General features: G+C 45.9%; 2 protein-coding genes across 3 annotated transcripts in view; both read left to right on the top strand.

Moving 5' to 3' along the window:
• Nucleotides 1-15,933, top strand: part of LOC146182109 (uncharacterized) — a 234,307-nt gene that overhangs the window by 64,737 nt on the left and 153,637 nt on the right. The gene's annotated exons all lie outside the window — the stretch shown is intronic.
• The window catches only part of LOC146182108 (latrophilin Cirl-like), a 450,055-nt gene continuing 435,312 nt past the window's right edge, over nucleotides 1,191-15,933 (top strand). For both annotated transcript variants that reach the window (XM_084577117.1, XM_084577114.1), the window contains exon 1: nucleotides 1,191-1,242. The gene's annotated coding sequence lies outside the window, so the exon portion shown is untranslated. The remainder of the gene's footprint in view (nucleotides 1,243-15,933) is intronic.

Here is a 15,933-nt window from a genome sequence, read left to right as displayed (position 1 = left end):
CTACGCCGACTCTGACTTATTGGCGTAGAATTATAAATACACGAAGTAGGGAAAACTTTGTGCTGCAGTATGGGTAGTAACGCCTGCACACTTTTTCTTTATTGCCTATATGTCCGCTTTTTTTCTGACGGTGTACTTAATTTATGGACAAATATAAGAGTTGGGTAATAAAAGGTAATGCGTGGTATGCCGTAGTTCCGCGCTGTTTTCCCACAAATGAATAAGCAGTTTGCCCAAACTGATGTCCTGCATTTTTTGTCTTTTTCTAGCTTATGACATCACCGATTTCTGGCAGCGTGGTCTTTTCGTAATTATAATGGGATAATCTATCGATACCGGTCGACTTCTGTTTAACACCAGTACCTCTTTCTCTCACACTCTCAGTTCACCTCAACTTAAATCCTGCCCGTGAACTACAGGAAGCAGCAAGCGTAAGTGCCTTGACATTTCGCAGAAGGGGGGTCTGATTAAACGAAAGACGTAATTGTCGTGCCCGCCACGGTGACACCTGGTTACAGTTCTGCCTACCGAGTCAGAGGTTGCAGTTTCGATTCTAGCTTCGCAGTGGTTGTATTCCATCTGAGGATCGACGCATAAACACCTTCGAATTGGTGCTTCGACGAAGACTCGGAACCCGCAGTGGCCATCAATACGGCAGTGCAATTTGATTTTTCGTGCCCTGTTTCTGCGCAACTTCGGCCTTGACGCGAAAAAGTTCATTACCATAGACGGCAGAAACGCGTATTAATTCAGCGTCGCATAGCCGCAATGTCAGTTTATTTTTTCATAAATATTTATCTCATCCGGAGAGTGTATAGTCCACTATTTGGATGCAGCGCAATAAGAAATTGTGCAGATTGGTAGGCCAGGGAGGTTTCGCATTGCGTTTCATTTAAATAATGGATCCGCACCAGCTATCGCATCTTATCATAAATAGTGTGTGTGTGTGTGTGTGTGTGTGTGTGTGTGTGTGTGTGTGTGTGTGTGTGTGTGTGTGTGTGTGTGTGTGTGTGTGTGTGTGTGTGTGTGTGTGTGTGTGTGTGTGTGTGTGTGTGTGCGTGTGCGTGTTGTGTGTGTGTGTGTTATGAAGAGATCCTCGGAAAAATTTTGTTCAAGTCGTCAGATTGTGTGTAACGTTCTCATCAATGTCACGTCTTCAATCTTTACAGGCGATAAAATTCAGGACACATGTATACCTTGGCTGCGGTCCGGAAGTGTCCATCGCGGAAGGAAGCAAGTAATGTAAGGAAGTTTTTGATCTACCTTCTGTCCTCAAATGGCTTACGAATCACTGTAACAACTTGAGCAGTGAAAGCAAGCGAATGTAGCCGTTTCATGACATTTTTAGGAGCTATGCTAATCGTGCCACATTTGTTGGTTTAACCGATCATGCATATACTCTGTTTATTGCTTGAGCGGCCATACTGCAGTGAGTTCTCACACCTTCACTGGGTTGTATTCGTGAGGGTCTGTTTTGTATTTCGGATCGATTTACTTTACCCTAGGTGCATTTCGGATCCATTTGCTATACCCTAGGCCACTGTTGTTGGGTGACGAATTGTTCAAGCGACCATCTGGCGACCTGTTCTCAGCATTGCTTGAATGACTTAGCCAGCGGTTTGCCGGTGCGTGCGGCGAGCGGCGATGACTGTTGTCGACGGTGGGAGCTGCTATCATGGAATTTTTGTGGCGGCCCGCTAAATGCGTTCGCCTGATGTTGCCGTCATGCTGACGTCCGCCCAGAAAAAAAAACAGAAAAGGGACAGTTGATCTAGATGACCTTGTTGAATAATGTCCCATAATCACCCTAGCGAAAGTTATTTTGATGAACAGTTGTTTTATAGCCAACTTGTCGTCGCAAAATTTGCTTACTTTAAGGAATGGTTATCGTTCCCATGACCACATTTATATTCATTATCGGCGGCAAAAGCTTGTGAGATGTGTGCTTTCAGAAAACAAAATACTGTAGCGCTGTTTCACTGAATAATAAACTGATCGCCATCTTATTAGGCATCGTTGTCTTCAAGCAGGATATGCAAGCATATTCTTTCATATATTCATAAATCTCATGAGACCGCGCCGAATTTTTTTTTTCGTCATTAGATGGCACCTTGTTATTTTTTGCCGCAAACAAAATCATCCACAATGTTTAATTTTTCCTGTCCCTTCTTTACAAACATAGAGTTCGGTACTCACACGAAAGGCTGCCAAGGCGAGACATATTCGGTTGGTGCTTGAAAATCGGAGGTCGATCATTTTCGCCCGACTGAAAGAGTTGGAGCGTACAGCGACGAACATGCATACAGTCGCTGTTGATCTGTTTATCTTCTGTTAATAATCTACTTTCGGCTGTTATTCTCTTGTTGATCCGAGCAACACAGTAAAAAAAAAATTACGAGAGACTTTAGCGACTAAAGTTGTGAAAGGAGAAAGCTTGAGTTGCGCATTCTGGTACGGAACTGGCACTAATTAATAATTAATTATTCAGTAGCTGATTAGTAATAAGTAGGTGATTGATATATACTTAAGCAGTTGTTAATTTATTACTTAGTTTATTATTATTTACGTATGTGGCATTTAATTGGTCATTAATTAATTCATGAATAAATAATCGATCATTGTTTTACATATCCTACATACATCATCATCATCAACCTGACTATGCCTACTGCTGGACGATGGCCTCTCCCATATTTCTACAATTAGCACGGTTCTGTGCTAGCTGCATCCACTTGACCCCTGCGAACTTCTTAACCTCATCCGCCCACCTAACTTTTTGCCTCCCCCTGCTACGCTTTCCTTCCCTTGGAATCCATTTTGTTACCCTAAGCGACGTACTGTTATCCTCTCTTCGCCCTACATGTCCTGCCCATGCCCATTTCTTCTTCTTAATTTGCACTAGAATATCAGTAACTTGAGTTATTTCTCCGACCCACTCTGCACGCTTCCTATATCTCTTAATTACTCCTACCATTTTTCGTTCCATAGCCCTCTGGGTTGTCCTCAACTTAAGTAGAGCCCTCTTGGTTAGCCTACATACATATCTACATATTATATACTGGGTGTCCCAGCTAAATGCAACCATGGTTTTAAATATGCGGTGGGTACTGGCCCAACGAAACCATGCTAAGAGCTGATCAGAGACGTCTATCCTAATCTTCAGTATTTTATTCATTCACCAAAGTTAATTAGTAAAGACTTATTAGGTATCATTTTTCATAGGCTCAAGAATGAAGTGAAAATGTTACGATGCTTCCATCACGCTACAAAAGGCATAGCTCTATTTACTTGTCTTGAAAGAAATCTATCACATACCATAGCAGATAACCATCTGCCATTTTAAATCCTTCGCCAAGTGCGTATACAAACCTTCATCGGACAGAGCACGGCAGAGAAACGCTGATTTTGTTATCGAGACACATCTCGAGGCTTTAAATTGGCGCCGCCATCTGAAACAAGCTCTTTTTTCTTTTTTTTTTTTTATGACGCCAGGTATCGTATTCTGGTGGTAAGAAAATTAACTAACTTAAAAAATAACTTTATGAAAACAACGTAGCAGCAATTTTTGGAGATCTACAACTTTTACATTGAAACTGTTTTCTTCAAACCAATTATTAATAAATTGGTTCATTAGTATTTCCTATTTATTATTAATTATTAATTACCTCATTTCATAAATCTTAAGTTAATTATCTAAAATGTGGGGCTTCGCGTATTCCGCCACTTTGCTTATTATGTGAAGCTTCGTAGGGAAACCATTGCGCTCTGAAGAGCGCGACCACGCGCTGGCATGTTAACCTAGCTAAAGCAGTTCAGTTCAGTCGTTCAGTCGTGTCCGACTCTTCGTGACCCTATGGACCATGTCACGCCATGCTTTCCGGTCATTCACTATCTTCCTAACATCACATAACTTCATCTGCAGTGCCTCGAGGATGCCATCTAACCATCGCGTTCGCTGCCTACCCCTTCTCCGGCGACCCTCAACCTTTCCCAACATCAAATCTTTCTCCAGCGACTCCTCTCTTCTCATCAGATGACCAAAGTAGCTGAGCTTTAACTTTAGAATTTGACCCTCCAATGAGCAGTCAGGGTTTATGGTCGACAATATCGACTGATTTGATCTTCTGGCAGTCCAAGGAACTCTCAAGAGTCTCCGCCAGCACCACAATTCAAACGTGTCAATTCTTCGGGCGGTCAGCCTTTTTCACAGTCCAACTCTCGCATTCATACATCACAACTGGAAAGACCATAGCACGAGTTATACGGATCTTCGTTGGCAGTGTAATGTCTCTGCTCTTTACTAGGCGGTCAAGGCTAACCATTGCTCTCTTTCCCAGAAGCAGGCGTCTCCTAATTTCATGGCTGCAGTCTTCTTCCGATGCTCCAGGACTTGAAAACCTAGCTAAGGCAGTTAATATTTAGGGCGACCCTCTCTTCTCAGCGCATATTATTTGTGGAGGAATTTCATGACTGTGCTATCGCGTTATGTTACTTAATTATGCGCTTCGTAATTGGTTCAACAGCCGAAGAGAATGGGGCTGTCAAATAGGCTTGTGCATTGGAAATAGCTGGACTTCATGCGTTCAGAAAGGTCGAGTAAAACGGCTCAGAATGTTGATACCTTTATTCGATCTTATAGTCACATGACTTTTCTAAACGCGTCCACACTGCGCAGATTGTCATCAGCCCCATAGAATAAATGAAAACTAGGTAAAAATGTACTGTTTTGCGGAACCAATGCGTAACGGTGTAATAAACGAAACTGCGTTTTTGAAATGTACATGTATCTTGAAATGTTCCTAGGCCACAGAGACTGCTTTTCTTCAATACTCTGTCATTTACGACACCACCGAAGCTCAAAATCTTTGTAGAAAGTAGGAAAAGTATCATGAGTGATAGCTTTATTGGCTTCTCAAGGGCCAGGATCTTGGATCTCAAGGGCCTATAGAGCGCGTGGCAGGTTTTGGCCAACCCTGTCCATTACCTGAAGTGCACGTTTCGTCTAGCCCCCTGCCTATAAGGAGCATGCACCTACGTCACATTGGAGGCCATTTTGTGGTGCTTGAAGCGCGGCAAAAGGTCTGCAGATATATCTAATCCGCTTATCATTATCTGCTTCAGTTTGCACTGCTGAAGCTGTGATCTGCATCACAAAATGGCGCCCGTGAAGTCGTTTGAATACCTTCTATACACACCGACTTAAGATGCTGCAGACGCAATGTTAATCCATTCCCGTATGATGTGGAACCTGTTGTTAGTCACGATTAACGTGAAAAATTATTCGTTCACTAGAACCACCAGCGGATAAGTCGACTACAGACACGCATCAGCTTATCAACGAGTTTATTTTTGTGCCCCGTTGTGTGGAATTTTGGTCTTTTCGTCTCCGTGCCGCTGAAGATGAACGCAGGAAAGCGTATAGCCGTCACTTAACCGTTTCCAACTCATCCTGCTCGGATTTTCCCGAGTTAGAAAACCAGCCGTTATGTTCATCTTGAGGTGGTTGACGTGGTCAGGATGCTTTCAGATAGCGGATTCGCGGATGCAGCACACGTGTGCGACTCGAAGTGACAACAGAAAGCAGAAGAAGACTGGAAACGGCAGAAAACGAAAGAACAGGTTGACGCCTGGCGTCACTTCATTTTAACTTTCCTTTGGCGAACCTGACGTCTCTGTTCGCCTGTCGCCGTCAACCGGGGTGGTTGGATTACAACGGCTCTCGAGCAGCGCCGCTTCCTCGCGTTCGGACCCACCACACCGAGTAGAAAAGGGGAAAGAAAGGCGCGGGTAGCGGGCGGTGTATAGGTCCCGCTCCTGTCTCGTTCTCGGTTCGCGCGTCCACCATGCGCGCGCTTTCTTGTTTCGCGCGCTTTCTTGTTTTCCGCGCTTTCTTGGTTCCCGCGCTCTCATGCTTCGCGCGCTTTCTTGTTTGGTGCGCTTTCTTTCCTTGCACGACTCTCAGTGCACGCGTGTTTCTTTTTTGTTTGCTTTTATGTATCTGCCGAATTTTGGGCGCGCGAGCGCGCGCGCGCGCTCACAAGACGTGACCGGAAAGTTGGCTCCGCGTGTGTGCGCTGCTGGTGAACTGGGCAGAAAGAGAGAGAGACAGAGAAGGGTTGTGGGAGCAGGGAGGCCAGGGGCCTCACGACTCCCGACAAGGACCCTGCCACGGATGGGGAGGCGGGCGGCTGCCACTCGTGACACGACTGCGCAAGTGCGCGAGCGAGCGAGCACGCGGCGCCCCTTCTTCGGTTGAGCGAGAAACTTCGTTTAAAACGAATCAGCAGGCGAGGGAAAGGAGCTTGCACTCCCGCGACGTTTGTTTCGCCGCGTGCAGGAGACGCGCGGAAGGGAAATGCGGGAAAGGAAGAAAGAGCGGGGATTTTGACGTGGTTGATGCGAAATCGATCTTTTCTTAGTTTCCATGGTTCAGTGATCAATTCTTATGAAGCCACCTGGCTCGAAGAAGCCTTGCGTCACACCACGCGCAAGAAGTTTTTGAAAGCGTTTCTCCGTCGTTTTTACGTGCGATACCTGCCGTGTTGGGAGTCGGGTGCGCAAAGCCGACGTTGCTGCTGTGGCTGGTTGCGCTTCTGTTTGGGCAAGCGATTACCATTCCAGGTAGTGGGGGAGCGGAGATAATTTCGAAATGTGCGACGGATGATACCTCGTATGACGTTTATTTTGCATAGTTACTTTCTGGCAGCACTTTATAAATCAGATGAGGCCAGTACTTATGAGAGAAGCTTGAAGCAGAATATGCAGTATTGACTGTATTTAACGATTATATAATCAAGGGCATATATCATCAGCCACTCCTCGCTACGCACCCGTTCCTAGCTGAACGTACGTTCAGTCAATCGATGTTTCTCATTCGTCGCTTCCAAAGCACCTGTAGGAAGGACGCATAATTTTTCATATATCAGACATCACAGGTGTACTATATTGCTTGCAACACAGTCACTGGTGCTGTACTTAATAATTTACCGTCTTGGTAATTATCGCTGTTATCCCAGCCGACTTGGAGTATTAATGGTGCAGTCACATAAATAAAACGTACAACAGCATCTGCCAACAATTCTGACTAATTTTAAGGCGGCGGGTATGCTGCCCGTTTCTTTTCAATTAAATTCCTCTATGCGAAAAAGATTCAAAATATTTTGGCGGGATGGTATATACTTATTTCATCTCAGGAAAGGTTCAATTTGAACCGTTGGTTTAGTAGCGGTTCTTCTATTAATTTTCTCTATCCGCTGTGCTACAGGTCTCTGTTCCTTCGAAAGCCTATAGAGTATCGACATGTGATTGAGCATTGACATGTGATTAGTTAATTACTACATGCAAGTAAAATTCGTATTTAAGTCCAAATCACAAATAGTCTCAAATTAAAACATGATAAACTTGGCAGGTATTTTGTAGTTAAATAAGAAATCTGGTATAAGAAATCAACCAACTCCAAAACCTGCTCAGACTACCCTACCTATTACTATTACACTCACCTTGAAAATCTAGCTATCTGGGATTTCAGTTAGATGTCAAGCCGCAGATTGGATGCGTTTTGTTTAATTTCGAAAAAGAACGAAGTGCATTCTCATGTGTAAAGATTTCTGATAAATACCTACTTTCCCCAGCAGTTTAACCGGTTCTGAGATTGTTAATCGTGGACTCAGCGTTGTCTACGAGCAGATGGTATACCGACACTTCCACTATATTGCGGTTGCACTTTTGTTGCTATTTCGGGAACTTAACGACAAACTGCTTAAGGCCGATATCGCTAGAGGTGCCTTGCAGTTGTTTACCCGATAGCAATAGTGAAAGAGATAACGTTTTGCCTCCCACGTGACTCTTGGCACACCTACAAACGAATGCGAAGAATGGCAGTCTCTCTCTGACACCACAAACTGCTTTCTAAAATCCCTTATTTCGAAATACATTCGTAGCTGTCTCAGAAAGTCTGCATTGCTGCATGCAAAGGTACATGCAAGGATGCATATGTCTTTGTACTCAACTCCGCCGTCCCCCTTTAGGATTAAGACGTACGCCATTTTGTGCCAAGATACAGCCTCGCGTTGCTCCAATAACGCTGGAAATTGCAGTATCATAGGGTTCTGTGCCTCGATTTTACTCTGTACCGCTGCCAAACTCATTTCATGAATAAGTTTAGAAACTTAGAGCTCGAAACACACTTTAAAGGTTCAATGTGTAGATCAAATGAAAGACGTACCATGGCCGTACAACGAAGGACTTTGCTCTAAAAAAAGAGGATCATCCAGCAACAGATACTCTAGTGTACTAAGGCAACCTGAAAACCAGGACTAAAGCACCCGCTCGTTGCTTACATGGCTCTTGCAATTCAGGCCCGCATTGGTAAGTTTACTGGAAAACGCGTGGGCCCGAGTTCTCGGTTACTTCGCAGTGTTACAGCGAGGTCGTCTGCCCCACAGAACAACATTCCACAATTGGATTGTTGGGCGAAAATTATGACGGCAGTGTGTCTGTACTATTTATCTAATTCGTGATTCTTAGCAGTCAGGGTGGTTCAAACAATGCGTTTCGCAATCTTAAACGGATCCGTCCCAGCGGTCTATGCTAATTCTTCCAGCCCGTTTTCTGCCTGGGGCAACGGAGAGTTTAGATGCAAGCCTCGCCTTCGCGTGGTAGAAACCGCGATGCGTGCCTAGAAGGTCCGCATTGTCCTCCCTCTCTGAACACTTGCAACGCTGCTTACTAGTTCTCTCCCCCTCCGTCCAACTCTCCTTTCAAACCCTGCTTGATCAGGCGCCTGGATACAGCGCAATCAGCGCCGTCACGGGTTGCAACACGAGCACCCCGGCGACGCTGCTAGCGACGCTGCCGCAGTTGGAACGCCGTACACGGCGTCGGGGTGGAAACTGTTGAAATTATGTTGACAGCGAATTGTGCCCCCACCTCTTTCGCCGCTTCTTTTGCACCACTGTGTCAATTGAAATCCCCGCCCGTGTTAATTAAGCCCGCCAGCCGTTGGGTCCAGGCTGCTGTGTCAACACGAAAGCCCGTCGTCGTCATTGCGTGGTCGCGAGAGTGGTCCTCCTCTCGGCGACTCTTCTGGGCTTACGTCTGTGTCTCCGGTCGCCAACGAGTCGCGACGCATTACGGTTTCTGTGGATGCAAACCCGCGCCACTTCCGCACCTCCTCAACCAACCCGACGAACCAAACCGTGCCCTCACACAAGGCGCACCAGCGCGCACACGTGCACGCTCGAGAGAAAAAAAAAAAAAAATGTCGTGTTCCTTCATCACATCCTTTACGTGATTAGCATAATTTATGACCTTGCGCCGTGATTTGCATACTCTGCGGCACAGGCGGTCTTCTCTCATTTCCATACTGAGTCGTGAACACTGTCTACACTGGAGAGCAGCGCGTGACGTAGATTAGCATACTACAGGCTAAGAAGGGGAGAGCGCCTTGGTCGGGCCTTAGAGCGTAACTTTCAAGGAGCTCTTCTCCTAAGAAAACTGAGACACGGAGGTGGTGGTGGGGTAAGGAGAAAAAGATAATAAATGGGAAGCAGGGAAGAAAACACTTGAGAGACCGGTGGCAACGGCGAGCGATCGAATGCGGGAAGTCGTCTAAAGATGATTAGCATAATTTTGAGTTGTCCCGCTTCCAAGTCGGCGACCGCCGCCCGGCGCTGTGCGTCGATTGAAAAATGTGTCGGAACCTTGCGTCGCCTTCTTGTTCGCGGCCACTCTGTCGACATCTGCCGCACCGGTCGACGTCGGGTTGGGACGAAGCTTCGACCCTAGCCGCAAATAAAAACAAAATAAGCCGCTGAGTTGCTCGAAAAGTATCCTTATCGCAAGCTGGTGTTCTCGCTTACTGGCACCGGTGGTGGGATAGCACTTTGCATTTCATCACGCTGACCCCACCGCAGAGCATTTCCTCGTGCGACCGTGTATGCAAAGAGGAAAACGAAGCCACCTCGATATACCGCCTTGGTTTTGGTTTCTCCGCCACTGTTTAGGGTAGACTGCGCAGTATTGCTTGACGTGGCAGGTTCCTTTAGCTTTGCGCTCGTTATGCAAAATAACTAGCGCTTCCGGGTATAAACTCTATGCTGATGCCCGTTAGGTTACGTTTAGAAAGAAGCCCAGATTTATGAAGAAAGGTGAAGCTCGGGGAAGTGGAGGTCACAGGAATCGATTTAGAACGCACGGCAGCACTATACTTTTGTGGTACTCGACTCCGAGCACTTAACTAATTTTAGGAATACTTCCGGTTATGGCAGTTCGAAGAACCCCGCGGAATAACTGCACGGTTCTAGACGCACCGAGCATAGCGCGAAGGAGAAAAAAGAAAAGGCCGAAAAACCAAATGCTAGACAGGTTTGTATAGCCTCGCGCATTTAAATTAACTTAGTCGCTTTGTGTTTATCAACGCGATGCCGCTTGGGGTGAATATTAACGCGGCATTGTTTATGTGGGCCTGCCTCTCTGTCCTCTTGCACTGCAAACCTGAAAGTGCCAAAAGTGGCACTCCTGTTTTTGTCGTTCGGGAGATCAACCACGTTGCAGAACCCATTAGTCCCTATAAGGAATTGAAGGGGTAACAATTACTCTACAAGAGATTCACTTCGAAGGGACATCAAACATAGTTAGTCTCCCCGCGGACTAACCGTTTGTAACAAAGACGAAGTGTAAGACTTGTCCTACTTTCGGCTCTGACTCTGCCCTGTCTAAAGACGCCGTGCACATCTAATTCCTGATAGAGTGCCTCAGTACACGAGCCTTCGACGCAAGCGGCCGAGGGAGGCGCGCGCATCGAGGTACCCTTAAAGCCTCTTGGTACCCTAACTCCGGAGCTGCATGCGAGCCACCAGTGGCCACTTCTGCGTACTCAGTGGGATTACACCCCGTTAAGAATGCATGTAAGTTAACAATGCACCCGTGATGCTGTCCTTCGTGAAGCACCGTAGACCAGATTGCGAAAGTATGAAATGTGGCGAAAAGTAAGGCGCCCGTGTGCTGTGAGATGTCAAAGCGCGTTAAGGAACCCCCGGTCCTCCAGATTTCCAGAGCCCTCCACTACGGTGTTTCTCATAGCTTGAGTTTCTTTGGACCCCACAAAGCAAAGCAAGCTTCCAAGGTGATGTATTTTTAATACACCGTGATATACGTGTGCGTGGGAGTATCTCTTAGCCGCAAACACCGGAAGGGAGCCTTATCCACAGGAAACAAATGATCCCATTTTCCTCATTTCATTACATACTCATGCAGGTAGCCATTCGTTCACAGCTAGCGTGTGCCTTGAAGAAGTCACCCATGCAATTCTGTTAACCAATTAAAGTTTACTCTCTCTCTCTCTTTTGAAGAAGTCTGTGACAAACATGCAACGTAATTTCCAAGCTAATTTTTTTGTTCTACTGCAGGCCCCGAATAAACGTTTTACCAATCCAAATTTTAAACCGCATAATACGTGCGTGTTTGGAAGCACGACATATCTCTAATATACGCTATATGAGCTTGCGTTTGTCCGAATAGCACATGCTTCTCTTGGAGGGAGCTCGTGCGCTGCACTGGCTCAATAGTAAGGCCGTTGAATTTTGACAGTCACTCCCCCAGAGGCCTTAGGTTATAGAGGCATCATTGGTCAGGTGAATAAATCTGCGGTGCAGGTTAGCAAAAAGCGATTAGAAGATTGGTGGCTGAAAAGCAGAAAGATGACTTGAGTGTAGAAATAAATATTTCATGACTAAATGTCGAAATAGGTGAGCGGTTTACAAAAAAAATTCATGATACAGGAAAGAAAGAGCATGGTGGGACGCTCGCTCTTATGATCCATCCATCCGTCCGTCCGTCCGTCCGTCCGTCCGTCCGTCCGTCCGTCCGTCCGTCCGTTCGTCCGTCTGTGCGCCGCATGCCGCCTATAGCAGAGTCGCGATGCGCCCACTGTCCTCAACAAGAAGTGTTTGGTCTTGTGTAGAACCCGATTGTTTCGTTGAAAACCAACAAATCTGAAACTTAGAGACCAATGATAGAGGGTGGATCATCTCATTAAAGAGAGCTGATCAATTTTCTGCGCCCAGGTGACTAACGTGAGATGTTTTTCCTTCCGTGGCGACGACAGACAAGCAGTCCTGGAGAAAAACGACAAGAACGACGTAGTAAAGGTATGGAACTGGACGACGAAACAGGAGAGAAGGCAGAACTCTAGATTTGCATAGGCGGCAGGCCATCTGAGACAGGAAGGCACGGAACATAAGGAAAAGAAAGTGTCAGCCATGAGGAAATGTTAAGATAAATTTGATATTTAGTTATTGTCAGTGTTTCCTTATTGTACCTTTTTATAGGCCAGTATCTCGTCGCAGGGATCACAGGCATCCGGGGGTCAAAATCGCGCCTAGCTGGAGTTAGGTAGTGTGTATAAAATTTCCAGAGGGCACTTTGGATCACTAAAGTGCGATGAGGCGAAAGCCATCCTCCTCTACGACACGTCAATCTCCCTTATTTCAATCCCACCTTCCTTCTTTTACGGCGTGGTACATGTGTCCGCGGAGAATTGGGACAGATACTGCGCCTTTTCTATTCTGTAAGTCAAATTCAAACGTCGCTGATGCCGGCTGTACTAACGTCTCCTAGACATCTGAGTCTGCGCCCCGCCGGGGTGGCGCAGTGGTTAAGGCGCTCGACTACTGTGCCCAAGGACGCGTGATCGAATCCCGTCCTCGGCGGCCGCTTTTCGATGGAGGTGAAAAGCTAGGCGCCCGTGTGCTGTGCGATGTCAGTGCACGCTGAAGAACCCCAGGGGGTAGAAATCTCCGGAGTCCTCCACTACGGCGTCTCTCATAGCGTGAGTTACTTTGGGACGTTAAATCCCAAGACCAGATCAGACATCTGGGTCTGCTTCTGTTTGCTGAGGTGCGGCGTTTGAGGAAGCGGCAAAGGAAAGGCGCTGCGCGGACGTCTGGATCGGACACGCCCGGCAGGATCAGCTTTGTATATGCATAAATGGCCTGGTGGCGCCATGAACTGTCGTGATGGTACACCACGCACCCCTTGTCGAACACAACCAGCATATCATTGAAAGTGTCACAGTTCACCGGCGTTCTATAATTCGTTTACAGAAAAGGAAAGTCGCAGTATCTATCACTCACGGAATCCCGCTACCATCCTCACGGTAGACAAGGGGAATTATGAAGAGCGCTTCACCATCCGGGGCGTGGCGCAGTTGGTAAAGCGCTGGTGTGTGTGTGTGTGTGTGTGTGTGTGTGTGTGTGTGTGTGTGTGTGTGTGTGTGTGTGTGTGTGTGTGTGTGTGTGTGTGTGTGTGTGTGTGTGTGTGTGTGTGTGTGTGTGTGTGTGTGTGTGTGTGTGTGTGTGTGTGTGTGTGTGTGTGTGTGTGTGTGTGTGTGTGTGTGTGTGTGTGTGTGTGTGTGTGTCGTGCTCTCGGTGCGTGTCTAAGAACTTCTGGTGGCCGAAATTATTCTAGAACCCTTCACTACAGTGACCGTCATAGACCACAGTAACAGCCAATCACTTAATTTTTTCAAACTTTATTGTTCTAATGCGAAAGCTTTAATTTGACTCTTGAGTGGCGCGAACAGAATTTGTGGACAGAGCATGCCCACATGAATCTTCAATGAAAAAAAAAAAAAAAAAACATTGCTCGAGCTAGGTTTCGAATCCACGCCAGAACGAACAGATCACCTTCCTCGGCCCAGGCTCGAGAGCAATATGTGCTATCGTCGCATTTTTTCTGTATTGCCAGTTATTGGCAAATTCAACAGAACACACAGGGAAGCATTCGCAAGCCGCCTATCGACATCTGGCTGAGGCTTTGTCACATTAAACTTTCCTAATCATTGTCAACGGTTCCAGCCATGGAACCGTGGAAAAAAAAATATTTGTACCCACTCCCGAAAACGCATGCGCTCAGGCTGTGCATCGGGGTTGCAGGAGTAACCTGCCATTCTCGATCGCCAATACAATGGAGGCTCATCAGCATGATGTGCTCAAAAGGTACTCCATCCTCATTTTCTTTGGGCAGATACCTTATGCCATATTGATTAATGGGTAAATATTTTTGATAGTCATTTGCAGATCATCCCAAAGATAAACTGCCTCCCAGCAATGGATAAATATGTGGTATAGGATTTCAGGCAGCTTACAGGTTAGACAGTGTCAACCCCACTGAATTAAAAATTCCTTTCCCTCTAAAAATGTTTTACCGACGAAGTTATTGCGTGCAGCTTAAAGAAAGTTTTTGCTGCAGGGAATACTATTTTATTTATAACCATCTTTAGTACATCATCTCTAGGGATTCCATAGTACAAGAACCTGTACAGAGGGACTGCAAATACATCGCACAAATCGTTATAAATTATTTTTCTTCTTCGCTTCATACAATGATTCCATTGTGAACGGTACAAATAAAAATTGAACACTGTCAGCAAGTTATTTCCAAAATCCGCAAACTCTTCCGAATATGCTTTCCGTTCCCACAACAAACTCGGGCAACGTGCGACGCAACCTTATAACTGGCACATGGTGCGCAAGAAAAGGTCGCTGGCCTCGCGAAAAAAGAAAAACCTAACTAGCTGACGTAGAAACAGGTGCCCCAAGCCAAGGACACCATTCCTGACAGACCTGAACAAATTCGTGCGGCTACACAACACCGCTCCCAATTTGAGGACCCTATAAACACAGCAAAGATGCAGTGAAACCTTTGCATATTTATTCTTGAACAATGCAGCACTAGCATCACATACCATAGCTTGCTTAGCATGAACAAGTTACAAACCGTTACTCTGGCGAAAACCTGACACGTGTGCAGCTTTCCATCATCCGGCTTTTTCGTGGTTTTCTTGTGCTTACCCTTTCCGAAATTCCGAGAGCACTGTGGAATCTACACTGCAGAAATGCGAAAGCTTAAGGCATTCTGGTGCACACGGTGCATCACGTTTTCTCTCATCATTATCACCTAAATGTACCGTCATTATGATTTCTAATGTCATCATTGTTATTATTACTAATTGCAGCGTTATTGGCATCGCTACTAGTATCCTCACTGTAGACAAGGAGAATTACGGTGTATACAAATTTCACGAATAAAGATTTCGCCTTAATATGGCTCAGTATCGCGGTGACAATCTAAAGGCACCTTAAGTTCTTCCCCGGGATCACTATACCCAGGAATAGTTAGCGAAGTATTCAGGAGCAGAAGGTGCGGCCACTCTTCATACCATATACTAAATTTTAAGCTGCAGGTGATGGAGGTTAAATTGCTCGCATACGCAGACTACTTGACCGCATTCATTGGGAATTGTGAACGGGCGATCGAAGCTGTGCGTTGCGTCAGACAGTTCAGCAAAACCACCAGCAGTAAAGTGAACTGGACAAAAAGTGACTGTTGTAAATACATGATGGACAGTTGAAACACTACTTCAGTTCACAGTTTCGACGCGAGCTAGTAAATTCACTCAATTTAAATTGCCAGAACCTAATGAGAGAGAAAGAGAGAGAGAGAGCGTGCTTATCTGAGTCAAGTGTTGTCAATGTAGCACAAAAATAAGCCGTTTGATTATTAATGAGCATATTTGAGGCTAATTTGCTCGAAGCCTACATAACGAGAGTTAGATAATATAACTTCGGGGTTAATACTGCGCTGGTAAAATTACATAATAATGAAAGATTCAGATGCATGAGCGCTCACTTTCACGTGACTGTATTTGCTAGGCTTTACAGAGGAGATTAAACCATCTTGATCATTGCGTGTATTTCTTGACACATGGGCTATACATGCCCCCATTTCAATATCAGCCAGTCACTATAAGCACAGTCTTTAGCTTCGCACACTTGTACGAAGTGAAGCGCTCTCGTCCGTCTAGGTGATAACGGCGGGAGATGTATCTGATAAGCCGGAATACGGCACTCTGCGAATGGAGGAGATACGCTA

Source organism: Amblyomma maculatum, chromosome 8 (assembly GCF_055883805.1).
Source record: "Amblyomma maculatum isolate TAMU_Amacu chromosome 8, ASM5588380v1, whole genome shotgun sequence".
Lineage (NCBI taxonomy): Eukaryota > Metazoa > Arthropoda > Arachnida > Ixodida > Ixodidae > Amblyomma > Amblyomma maculatum.
This window is presented reverse-complemented; position numbering and strand designations above follow the sequence as displayed.